Below are 13097 nucleotides of genomic sequence, written 5' to 3'. Positions count from 1 at the left end.
ATTCGTTCAGGATAATGTGAGTGACACATTGAGAGAGATGCCTCAATTTTCTTTAGGGAAAGTGAGAGATTGTTGGGAATAGTGCCCTTAAAGCAATTGTAGTTGACAAATGTTTTAAATGAAATAAATAATTGAATTGAATTATTATATATATAGACTATGTCCGATATTATGTTGATAATATTAAGTAAATATCATAAAATTTCAAAGTTCATCTATGTGTTCTTAATCTCATATTGGTATGAAAGGATCGAGATTGAGATAATGAACTTAAAATAGTTTGTAGTAAAATAAAGTTATGGAATCTTTAGATTAATTACTACTAGTACTATTCACTAGTATTATGAATGCAAGTGACCTAGATCCGGGTCACTAGTGTAGTAGGACACTTTAGTGAAGGTACATTAAATATAGTGATATATAGAACTGGACCATATGTGATTTTTTAATACTTGTTTAAACATCGTTTCGTAGTGTTAATCAAACACATCAAATGATTATCATATACACGATGATCTTAATCCCGAGGTTATTATGAGCTCCTATATATGTCATCTGATCCTTTGATTCACGCGTTAAGGTTTGTCAGAATGATTAGGCTAAGAACAATTGTTTTGGGGACACAATGATATATATGGCAAGGGGACATAGTTTAACAGATATGGAATCTATAACTTCTTATAGATTGAATAATGGTTCCCTATTGGGTTGACTTTTGGAACTGAAAATGTTATAAGCGCTCACGTTGCAAACTTGTTGTGACACAACCTTCACTAGTAAAGTCAAGGGTACATTAGGAACTAGATATAGTTAAAAGTGTAAAATGGTATTTTATTCCCATTTAATTATGACCCATTAATAGAGGATTGACGTTGTATGTAATGATTATATCAATGGACACTTTATTCTTTAATAAAGTACTCTGTAAATATATGTCTATAATTATCAAGAGTTCAATCTTATATTTATAGTGGAGTAATAACGAGATTAATAAATATAATTATTTAATCAAAGAGCTTTGATTAATAATCCAATATTTATTAGAGCTTGATATTATAGGTTCCCAGGGTGGCTCTAACAACACCATATGAAGGTAAGAGATGATACAAGGGAAAACTGTAATTTAGAAATTTGAGAAGAATTTTATTCTTTGGGTCAAATATACAATTATATGATAATTGAGGTTGAATAATTAATTTGGAATTAATTATCGAATTTTGAAAATATATTTATTTATTTAAATATAGAAAATTTGAAATATATATATAAAATAAAGAAATTAATTATTGAAATTAATTATTTTATTTGAGTGGGAGAAAATAAAAATGGTAAGTCAAAATAGTTTTGATTTATTGATTTTTAAAAGATGATGATAATGATGATCATTAATTTGAATTTTGAATTTAAAATTTAAAATTTGAATTATGGTTGTGATCTTTTCCTTAAAAGATAATACCGTAGTTTGTTGGAATGATTTATTTAAATAAATAAAAGCAAATAGGAAAAATGCAATATTCCTTGAAAGGTAATAGTACTATATGCATGATTCAGTCCAAGGACTATGCCATGCATGTATATGATGCTGATAAAGTATCAGTATTATTTTTATTTTATTTATTTAATTAACTAATAATTTGAAAATAGATTTTTTTTCAAATTTGATAAGTTAGATATTACCTAAATCAATTTCTATCATCATTTTGATTATATTATTATTATTATTATTATTATTATTATTATTATTATTATGAATAATAATGTAATATATAATCTATATATATTATGTGATAAAAAGAGATAGTGGTGATTCAGAAGAGTTGAAGAAAATTCTCAGACAATAAATTCTCATCTTCTTCTCTTGTTATTCCAATCTTTCTCAAGCCATAATCCAATAACTCATGTGTTGAGATAAACTTGTGATTTCTAAATTACAAACCCTTGTTCTCTATGTTCCCACACACATCTAGAGGTGTAGAGAACACTCTGAAAGATCGTGGTCTTAGTACTCAAAGCGTTGGATAGGAAGATCATTATTCACAAAAAGACTCAAGGACACTTGATATACTTCAATGGGTAAATATTTCCGTCCTTGAATATTTGTATGCATGTGTATATATATATGTTGCATGATTAATGATATTTCATATTTATGGTTCCTGCATGTATTCTTGAACATATAAACTATTTATATGAGAGGTGGAATTTTTTTTTGTTTATAAAATGGGCCCATCATGCCATTTCGCTGAACACTCTGATTGTTTTTCCAATAGTCATCTGCCATCATGTCGAGGTCCCTCTCTAACTCCTCTGCTTAGAGCCTAAATTTCTCGACACGAGATGCCGTGTGCACAAATTATTCTTTAGCCTTAACGACCTCCTCCTGGACTCTGACCAGCTCAGGTGGAGTTCCTCTCGAACATCTGTGAGCTCCACCGACAACTTGTCTTTGGCCTCCTCCAAGGAACAGGTTTGACTCGCAACATCTTCCAGTAGCTTTGCAGAAGTGTCCTCAAGATATGAAAGCTTCAACTGCTCCGTGGCCAGCAGAGTCTCCAACTCTAAGGAACGAGCCTTGGGATCCTCAAAGTCCTTCTAGAACAGTGAGTGCTCCGCCAGTGGGACTACAGTCTCCTTGAGCTTAGCCATCTCCTCCCAAAGTTCCTTCAGTTCGAAGGACCTCATGGTCATGATGTAATGTCCTAAATCTGCTAATAAGGCTTAGTTCCTTTATTAGTATGTCGGGAGGGCATAATTGGATTTATATGTGAAATTAATTGAATGCATGTGTGATTATGTAGCATACATGATTTATATGGTGAAATGAATATATATATATTCATGTTTATGTGTATTAAATATTCATATGGGCCCGTTCTTTTTAATAAGGGCATATTTATAATTTTGGCCCGTTGAGGGTCTAAATGTAATTATGTGTCATGTGATTGAGACCACATTATTATGTGGATATATTTGTGATGTGTGGAATGGGGCGATCCTAGTGAACAATTTAGCGGAAAAGTGACATCAGGGGTTAATACCCGGTTCAGGAGAGCCTAGGGGTATTTTAGTGATTTGGTGTGTTACGAGGGATATTAGAATTTAGAAGATTAGTGGGATTAGTCAAGAATTAGGAGGTGTTAATTGAGAGTAACGGGAAATGTGGCAAGAGACGTGGCCTTTTAGGGAGTTATAGAACAAGACTTTCCTCCCTAAGCTAAGTTGGGGTTTAGAAATTTTGGGAGCAAAATTCTTGAGGTTAAGGCTTGGAGGCTTGGAGTTGGTGCTAGGAATTCATTAACAAGCAGCCTAGGGTCGTTCTTATGAGTTGAGGTAACGCTTTCCACCCCTTTAATTATGAGTTTTTGAAGTTTTAGAGTGTGCTTGTGTTCTATAACTCAAGAGCTGAATTATGGGTTTTTGTTTGAGTTTTGATGTGTTTTAAGGGTTATAACTGTTTGTCTGAGCTGTAGAGTCCATTTCTGGGGTTGGATTGGGTTAATTATGTGTTTAGGGTTGGATTTGGGGGACTTGTGATTTCTGAAAATTGTTGTTTTTCTGAGTTCACAGGGTCGCGCGGCAACCCTGTTCTTGGGGTGCCTCTACCCTTACGAACTCAGAAGCCAGGGTAGTTCTTTGAAACTGCCATGGCACCGCGGCGGTCGGTGAGCCGTGCCACGACCCGTGTCCAGGAAATTGAGGGGATGGACTATTTGACTTGAGGAGGGTCGCGACACTTGTGAGGGGCGCCGCGACTCAAAATAGGGATGTTAGCCAAATAGGGTTTTTGAGTACAGGAACTAAAACCTAAAGGCTCGAGAATGATTCTACTATCCGGCTTAGTAGAATTTGAGGTCCTGAAGGCTAGGAATCAATTTTGAAACTTTTAATTAGTTTAGTCCTTGATGGATATCCATTATTAATGTTGTGCCTAGGGGTGCCACAAGGATCGGAAAAGCAATGATCATGCTCGTTGTCACTCGACCCTATCACAGAGGACTTGAGGTAAGAAAGTCGTTTCTTACACCCAATGTAGTGCGTGGGCCCCAATTGTAGGTCACAGAAGGAAGTGTGCCATGATACCATTGTAGTTGAATGTGTGTTGTGACTGAGTTTATGCTATTATAGTTGTTTGTATTGAATATCTGGTCGAGAGACCATTAACAAAATCACATGTGTAATGTGTTCCGTAGTGGCGAGGCCATAACAGGAACCTGGGATCCGCCACAGTGGCGGGGCCATTATGAAGATGGAATGTCCATCCACTCGACACGAGTCATATAATGTCTGGAAAATATATTGTTGGAAAATCTATATGAGTATGATGTGGTTATAGAGTATGCAATATATGATAATGTTATCTGCTTATATGTATGATTGCTGGGCCTCGGCTCACGGTGCTTCATTGTGCAGGTAAGGGAAAAGAAAAGCTGGACCAGCCATGAGTTAGAGAGTTATGGGGGTAGCATGTACATACTCAGCCTGCTCGGCCGCCATGGATGAGGTATTTTGGGGAATAGGAGTTTAGTTGAAATTTTGCCGCCTAGGTCGGCTAAGTCTGTATTTATCTTTCGATGAACTTGTATTTATTTGAAACCTTTGGGATCCATTGTAATTAATTAAATTTTTAAATGAAAAGTCTAACTTTTTGGCCAAAGCTTTTGATACTTAAACCGTAATTTAAACCTAATTATACTTTTAAGTCCAAATGACTCACTTAACGAGTTAAGCACTATTTTTAACACACGGTGTAACGGGCCTGACTATTCAGGGCGTTACAACTTGGTATCAGAGCTTCCAAGGTTTATTAGTTCTTGAAGATTGATTAGGCATGTACACTCACTACTAAAGATAAGCTCGACTCAGGGATTGGTAATTATTGATATGATTATGTGCTTAATTGTTTAAATATAATATATGATCCTTATCTGCGTGCCTGATTAGGGAGCATGAGTTATATTGATATTATAATGCCCCACGTCACTATGGTTGCTTTTCAGAATGATGACTGGCCCTACAAACCAACAGGAGTCTTTCCTGCATGCTTTGTCCTCACTCGCGCGCTTCCTAGGAAAGCTTCTTAGGAAGTCACCCATCTTGAGATTACTCTAGGTCAAGCACGCTTAACTTTGGAGTTCTCAAGTGATGGGCTACCGAAAAGAAGATGCATCTTGTTGGCATAGGTAGTACCCATCAATCCATTTAAGCCCTCTTCAACTATGTAGTCCCATACCTACACAGTCTTCGAGTCATCATACTTGACCTTCCCCAGGCAGTGTGGGATTGTACAGCTTTTACCTGGTCTTTCCCCTTACAGATCACGAGATTCTGACTGTCACAATCACCCCCACTTACGGGCCTGACGTCCTCGTCGGCCACACTTCCGGCTAGTCAAGGCTCTGATACCATTTGTAACACCCCACGTCACTATGGCTGCTTTATCGAATGACGACTGGCCCTACAAACAGACACGAGTCTTTCCAGCGTGCTTTGTCCTCACTCGCACGCTTCCTGGGAAGACTTCCCAAGAGTTCACCCATCTTGAGATTACTCCAGGTCAAGCACGCTTAACTTTGAAGTTCTCAAGTGATGGTCTACCGAAAAGAAGATGCATCTTGTTGGCATAGGTACTACCCATCAATCCATTTAAGCCCTCTTCAACTGTGTAGTCCCATACCTACACAGTCTTAGAATTATCACACTTGACCTTCCCCAGGCAGTGTGGGATTGCACAGCTTTTACCCGGTCTTTCCCCTTACGGATCACGAGATTCTGACTATCACACTATCTTGAAGAGTAGGTCGTGATGATACCACTCTTGAGCCCAACCGACTAGCAGTGAAGCTGTGAAATATTTTTGAAGTTAAAGAGAAGAGAGAGAGAATTAAAGAAACTTAAAAAAAATGGGCACGTTATATGAAGAGAGAGAAACAATATACACACTTGCAATTAATGATTGTCCACGTTATATGGACAAATACGGTATTAAAAAAATGGTACAATTGTAAATATAATTGTCCACGTTATTATTGTAAATATTTTAATATAAATGTTACAGGGTGTAAAAATTCCTAAATATTAAGAGAGGAATCCCTATCTTATACCCTGCACTACTTAAAGCGGTGAAAAATCGTTTATTTAGGGTCAGATCACTGCGGTGCACCGCTACACATGGTGAAATTGACATCCCTAGTTTGATCTATGTTTTAAGGCTTCAAGATCCAATAATATGATGATGAGTTCTTACAAGACCTATTAGAATAATGTGTGTGAATACTTGGCTAATTTTGTCCAAGAATTTCACTAGCCTGCTAAGTTTTTCAAGCTTGTTAATTAAAATTTCTTTATTCTAGTGCCTAAGAAGTCCTTGCCTCAAAGTTTCGATGACATCCGCCTAATTAGCCTGTGCAGAATGGCTTACAAGATAGTGGCCAATATTTTAAGCAATAGGCTTCGACTTCTCTTGGTGGATATTATCTACCCATTTTAGGGTACGTTTGGTGTGTCCTGTTATGTCGCATTATATTGTATTGTATTATAACGAATTGTATTTTATAGCATACATTTCTATATATTTATATGTAAATACTAGTCAATACCAAACATAGTACTATATAAAAATATGCTACAAAACACAATTCATTATAATACAATACAATGCATTATGCCATAATACGACGCATCAAACGTAGTATGCTTTTGTCCCAGGTTAATGGATCTTAGAAAGTATAGTGCTTGCTCTGGAAATTATGCACCATTTTAAACAAAAGAAAAGTCATGTTGGGTATTCAAGTATCAAACTTGATATAAATAAAGCATAGGATAGAATGAGTTAACACTTTCTTATCCATGTTATGGAAGCTTATGGGTTCTATGAGAAATCTAGGAATATAATATTTTTAAAATTTTGATTTTTGTTTATTTTAAATTTTAAGTTTGGTTAATCAATTTATAAATTATGGTTGTGTTTGGTAAAATTTTTGTTTTTGAATTTTTTAAACACAAAAATAGAAACACCTTTTTTATTTTTGTTTTTTGATTTAAAAAAAAAATAAAAAATGTGTTTGGTAACTTTTTTGTTTGTTTAAAAGTATAAATAATTAAAATATGTTTGGTAATTCATGTTTTCATTTTTATTTTTTAAACTTAAAAATAAAAACATTTCTGTGATCATTATTTATTATTTAAAAATAAATATAAGAAAATTATGATAAAAAGATCTAATTAATAATATCCAAGTAATCTCAAACCTCGAAACTCATTATCTATTCATGAGATAACATAAAATCAATAAAGTGTTGGGAATTTATGACTTTACACTTTCTAAATCAACAGTGAATAATAGAAATAATTCAATATTACAAACTCTAGATGCTAATCAAGATTCTAATTCAAAGTATGAATACAAATCTTGATAATCAGAGAACCATATTCAATGTATGAATTAAAATCTTGATATTTAAAGATTATATGATTAAAAAATTATAACATATATCTAGAATCATTAATCATCAAAACTAACAATGATGAACACAATTAAAAAAGTAAAACACAATAGAATAACACAATTACAAAGTTAAGGGTTAGAGAGATACAACCATTTCTTTGAGCACTTGAATCTTCAAACTTGGGGAACAACTACGACTTATACACAAATTAGCATCACTGTCCAAAATCTCTATTCCATGTCTTCCCTTTGTTGCTTGAAGCTTCACCAAGCCTTTGAAACTCACAAATTCAAGCAATACTTGGTGAGTTTCGTGGAGAAAACTTATGATCTTTGAGAGCAAGAGAGAGAAAAAGAGAGGATAGAGAGAGTTGAAAAGTGTGATAAAAAAATTTCGACTCTAATAAACCTTATTTGTAGTGTAGGCACCATCATTAAGTTCAACCAATAGGATTAAAGCTTTTAAACACATCATTTGGAGCTAAGTCACGTAACTATACGGTCCCATACAGATTGCCTAGGTTATGTGTTGTTGAGATTGGTTAAATATAATGTTTAAGTTGTTTACACAATGAGGTGAAAGACACTTAATGATTTTTCACATAAGTTGAAGTGAAAAAAATGAGATTGTGTAGTAGGCATCTAAAAGTGACTTTTATGGGTCTAAAGTGATACATGGAGGTATATAAGGATCCCCAAAAAGTTTGGTAGCATTTGAAGCAATTTTAGGACCATTGGAATGGTCAAAAGTTAGAGGAGGTGGCGATGCGTCGCACCCTAAGAGGCGTTGCATCTCCTAAATGTGAAAGGACTCAAAAGTCTTGGCAGGTGATACATCACCTTCTAGTAGGTGACATATCTCCTGGCAAGCGATACATCGCCTACATGCAGGCAACATATCGCTTGACTGTCCATACAAACACGTAAACTAAGCCAAAATGACGAGTTAATTGTCTCTAATCCTATTGGTTAGACCTAATGACGGTGCCTACACTATAAAAGGGTTCTTATACAGTTTTGGTAAACTTGATCACTCTTTTCAATCTCTCTCCAGATCTCAAAGACCAAAGTTTTCTCAAAGAAACTCATCAATCATTGCTTCGCTTGCATGAGTTTTAAGACTTGTTCAATCCCAAATCTCATTCTACTTGGTTGAAGCTTCAAGCAATTAGGTAAGGCTTGAAATATAGATTTTGGATAACAATATTCTTATTGTGTATAAGCCTTAGAAGTTCCTCAAGTTGAAGATTCAAGTTGCTGAAAAAGAAAGGTTGTATCTCTCTAACCTTAATTTTTTATTTTGTCATTCTATTGTTTTTATATTGTTAGTATTGATGATTAAATATTTTTAAGTTCATCTTACAATCATGTAATCACTTAATTCTTTGTTTTCAAGACTTGAATTCATACCACGAAATGGTTATTTGATTATCAAGATTTGCATTCATACTTTAAATAAGGTTCTTAATTAGCATCTAGGGTTTGTAATATTGAACTTTTCCTATTATGCATTGTTGATTAAGAAAGGGTAGTAGAGTCCCACTCTTTCTCTCTCGGTGTTCTCATCGGCGCCATGGCAAAGGGATCAAAGAATGGGGGGAAAGCCAAATCGAAGAACAAGATTAAGAAAATTGGACCTTCATCTACTGATAGGGTCATCAAAACTCGATTGATGGATGCTATTTTAGGGGTTCAAGAATTGGAGGTGATTGAGGATAAGTAAGAGGCAAGTGCGAGGAAGTTTCTTGATGCATCAATACCAGTACAACGACAAGAAGTCTGTACGAATGTGGAGGATTGGTTATTGGTTTCAAAGCAAGCAACGCATGATGTGGATATGGGTAAGAATGCTTCTTCTCCGATTTTACATTCTAACTTTTCTGGTGAGAATCGTGCCAGTTATAGTGGGAAGAATTTAGCTGGCAATGGTTATTCTATGAATCAGGAGAAGACTCCAGGGATCAAAATAGATATGGAGGATATTGCTGAGGAGGTGAATTATTGGCAATCTTTGATTGTTTGCTATGTGCTCTGCTAATCCCCCAATTCGAGTCCTAGAGGGTTTCGTGAGACGGTTATGGAAAGATCAGATGGACAAAGTAGGAATCCTTTCTTCAGGTATTTTCATTATTCGTTTTCTGGCCATGGAATATCGTGATCGTGTGTTGGATGGGGGTTACTTGTTCTTTGGAAAAAAACCTCTGATAATGAAGCCTTGGAATCCTGTTGATGATTTCTCTAAAGAAGACATTTCTTCAGTTCCGACTTGGATTCAATTGGGAGGTCTAGATATCAAATATTGGGGAGATCGATCACTTTTCAAGATTGTGGGTCAGATTGGGAAGCCGATCCAAGTCGATAACATTACCAAAAACAGAGATCGTCTAGCCTACCCCAGAATTCTTATTGAGATTAGCATGGCTCAGGATTTTCCTACTCAAATAAGTTTTATGAATGAATTTGATCAGCAAGTAGACATTCAGGTGGAGTATGAATGGAAACCCATTTCTTGTAAAATCTGTTCTGATTTAGGACATGAGTCTCATTTATGCAGGAAGAGCAAATCAGTCAAGCAAGCATGGATTCCTAAAAAGAGTGATTCGAGGCCACTCTCAGGTCAAGCAAATATAGATGTAGAAGGTTTTCAGACAGTGATAAAAGGGGTTAAGATAAAGGAATTTGATGCCATTTTAACTAGTGCGACAAATCAGTTTCAAATGCTGGAAGATGATTCTATTACAGACCTACTACAGAGGACCAATACAGGAAGAGAGGGGGGAGTTCCCTCTATACTCAATGGATAGGATACTTTTCTGGAATGTACGAGGGATTAACAACCAACATAATTATCGAGAGATTAAACATTTAATCCTTTCAAAGAATGTTGGGTTGGTTAGTCTTCTCGAAACAAAAGTGAAGAATAAAAATATGGGTTCCCTTTATACTAGTTTGTTTTCTGGATGGTGTTTCACTAATAATAATCCTTGGATTGATAAAGGTAGAATAATAGTTGCTTGGAATCCGAAAGTGTATTCTTTGGTTATTAGGTTATGTACTACTTAGTTGATTCACTATTTGGTACAAGTACCAAATCGGGTAGGAAGTTTCTTTATCACTTTTGTATATGGTTTTAATGATGAATTATCTAGAGAACAGTTGTGGAAAGATATGCAAGAATTGGCTGTATCTATAGCTGTTCCTTGGATGGTGAAAGGGGACTTTAATGAGATTCTTTCTCTTCATGAGAGAATAGGTAAAAAGGTTACTGCTAAAATCTCTAGCAGATTTCAGGATTGCCTGTCATTCTGTCATTTGGAGGACTTAAAATTTTCAAGATTCTTCTATACTTGGAATAACAAACAGAGGGCAGAGGAGAAGATCTATTCAAAGATTGATCAGGCTTTGGTTAATTCACAATGGACATATTATTTTCCAAACTCAGAAGCTGTTTTTCTTCCGGAAGGGATCTTTGATCATAGTCCAGTCCTTGTTCACTTCTACCTGGAGTTTGCAATGGAGAAGAAACCATTTAGATACTTTCAGATGTGGAAAGAAGCACCATCTTATGCAGTCAAGATTCAGACTAGTTGGAATATTCTAGTTGTTGGTACTGAAATGTTTTAAGTGGTTTCTAAATTGAAAAGATTGAAACAAGTTTTTTCGGGTATTAATAGAGAAGGTTTTTCTGATATCCAACAGACAGAATTTAAGGCAAATCTTTTACTGAGGGAGCTTCAGGAAAAACTGCATAAGGATCCACTTAATGAATGTCTTATTAATCAAGAACAAATGGCTAGAGAAAATTTCCTCCATTACCATAAAGCTTACATGATGTTCTTGACTCAAAAAGCTAAAGTAATTTGGATGGCTAATGGAGATGAGAATACTCATATTTTCCATGCATCTCTGAAGGCTAGGAGGTTACAGAATAGGATTATGTCCATCAAGAATGAGGGAGGCACTTGGGTTGATACTACAGCTGGTATAAAAGAGGCTTTTTTGGATTATTATCAATGATTGCTGGGGACAGTTATGATACAAAGGAAGCAGGTTTCTCGGTCAATTATGAATTTAGGCCCAGTTCTCACTACAGCTCATACTCAGATTCTTACAATAGATTTTTCAACTTAGGAGGTTAAGAATGCTATGTTTTCAATTTCAGGAATGAAAGCTCCAGGCCCAGATGGATATAGCAGCTACTTTTATCAAGATAGCTGGAATTTGGTGGGTTTGGAGGTTAGTGCAGCTGTTCTATCATTCCTCAAATTGGGTAAATTTCTCAAAGAGATTAATAATACAACTATTACTCTCATTCCTAAGATTATTTTCCCAGATAATGTTTGTGATTTCAGACCCATTGAATGCTGTAATGTCATCTATAAAGCAGCATCCAAGATGATATGTTCAAGACTTCGGCAAGTTTTACCTGACTTAATAGCAGAAAATCAAGGGGGATTTGTTCATGGTAGATACATAGCATACAACATCATGATATGTCAAGACTTAGTTAAACATTATGGGAGGAAAAATTGCAAATCATGTTGTACGATTAAGTTGGATTTGAGGAAAGCTTATGACACAATAGAATGGGAATTTATTGAAGAGATGCTCACAGCTTTTTAGTTTCCTCTGAAATTTATTAAGCTTATCATGATTTGTGTTCGAACACCAAGATATTATTTGATGATCAATGGCTCAATGCATGGCTTCTTTGAGGCTAAGTGGGGATCGAGACAAGGTGATCCTATGTCTCCATTGTTATTTGTACTTGGCATGGAATATCTGTCCAGAATTATGCTTAAAGTTGGCTTATCCTCAGGTTACAAATTCCATGATAGGTAATCTGGTTTAAAGCTGAATCACTTATGCTTTGCAGATGATTTATTATTATTCTGTCATGGAGATTTTGTTTCTATTCTTTGGATGCTTAGGGGGCTCAAATTGTTCTCAAAGACTTCGGGACTTATTCCAAATGAGACTAAATCTGCAATCTATTGTAGTGGCATGCCTGAAACAGAGATTGTTAGAGTGTTGGTTGTTTCAGGATTCACTCGTTGTTCCCTGCCTTTCAGGTACCTTGGTATCCCTATATGTTCCAAGCGTATTTCTACTGCTGAATGTGGGGTGATTCTTGAAAAATTGATATCCAGAATTAAGCAGTGGAGTTCTAGGAACTTATCATACATGGCTAGAGTCACATTGATTAACTCTGTTTTGTTGTCAATTCACTCTTACTGGTCTCAAATAATGATTCTGCCAAAACAGTTATTGAGGGATATAGAGGCCATTTGTAGAGCCTTTCTTTGGAAGGGTTTGGCAGAGACTCAAGGTTCAGGTTTAGTTGCTTGGAGCTCTGTTTGCACTCCAAAAGCTGTTGGAGGTTTAGGCTTTAGGAAGATTTCAGAATGGAATATTGCATCATTGGGGAAATATGTATGGGCCATAGATTCCAAAAAGGATAATCTGTGGGTCAAATGGATTCATAGCATTTATTTGTAAAAGGTGGACTGGTGGGAATATACAGTGCAACAGAATTGCAACTGGTATTGGAAGAAAATTGTTTCCATTAAAGAGCTCTTTAAAGTCAAATTAGATAAGTCAGCTTTTATGACAATGCAATATAGTATTCAATCCAGTTATGATGTACTATATG

Source organism: Humulus lupulus, chromosome 1 (genome assembly GCF_963169125.1).
Source record: "Humulus lupulus chromosome 1, drHumLupu1.1, whole genome shotgun sequence".
NCBI lineage: Eukaryota > Viridiplantae > Streptophyta > Magnoliopsida > Rosales > Cannabaceae > Humulus > Humulus lupulus.
The sequence above is the reverse complement of the archived record's forward strand: the minus strand, read 5'-3'. Positions refer to the sequence as shown.